Source organism: Salvelinus sp. IW2-2015, linkage group LG6.2 (assembly GCF_002910315.2).
Source record: "Salvelinus sp. IW2-2015 linkage group LG6.2, ASM291031v2, whole genome shotgun sequence".
Taxonomy (NCBI): Eukaryota; Metazoa; Chordata; class Actinopteri; order Salmoniformes; family Salmonidae; genus Salvelinus; species Salvelinus sp. IW2-2015.
In genome coordinates, this window is record NC_036846.1 from 18,534,546 (window position 1) to 18,535,175 (window position 630).

At 41.9% G+C, this 630-nt stretch overlaps 1 long non-coding RNA gene across 1 annotated transcript in view; it reads right to left on the reverse strand.

Moving 5' to 3' along the window:
* Positions 1–613, reverse strand: part of LOC139027939 (uncharacterized) — a 6,304-nt gene extending 5,691 nt beyond the window's left edge. The window contains exon 1 of the long non-coding RNA XR_011480078.1: positions 103–613. This is a non-coding gene — a long non-coding RNA (uncharacterized lncRNA). The remainder of the gene's footprint in view (positions 1–102) is intronic.
* Between the last annotated feature and the right edge of the window lie 17 nt (positions 614–630).

A 630-nucleotide genomic window follows, 5' to 3' on the forward strand; every position in this document is an offset into this window, starting at 1 on the left:
GATGGCTCTTAAAAGAGCCTTTGGTTGTGTATAGTGTAGTCTATGGTGTTGCCAGGGAACAGCACCCTCTTAGAAGAAGTAGGATTTGAAGATCTCCCACACCTGGATTGCCTCCCATGCTGCATTGTTGGCCCCCATCCTTGAAACATCCTGCAGAGCAGTAGACCTCTCCTCTGGCATACAACAGTAGCAAGCTGCAGAACCCTCCTGGTCCTCATGTCCATTCTCATGAAGTTATGCCTGAATTCTCCTAGGAGGCAGTCCCAGATGGCCCTAGTCATCGAACCTTGCAGTTATCAAAGTCCGAAGGGAGAAGATGCATGTTTCTGATGATTTTTTATTGTCTACACAGTAACACAAATGTCTGAATGTTGTGCGTGCATCGAAATGTTATGGGGGGTTATTGGGGATTTTACATGCTGTGTAATAATAGGTAATTACCACTAATTACTTAATGTTACTTTGATAAGTTTCTGCCATATGTTCTACTCTACTATACGGCTGTGTCGTGTCTTTGGCTATGCCAGATTAATTGCTATGACATGCTATTCTATAAAATAATTTCTCCGTAATTAATATCACCTGATTGAACTAATCATGTAAATGTAATTAACTAGAGAGGGACACCAC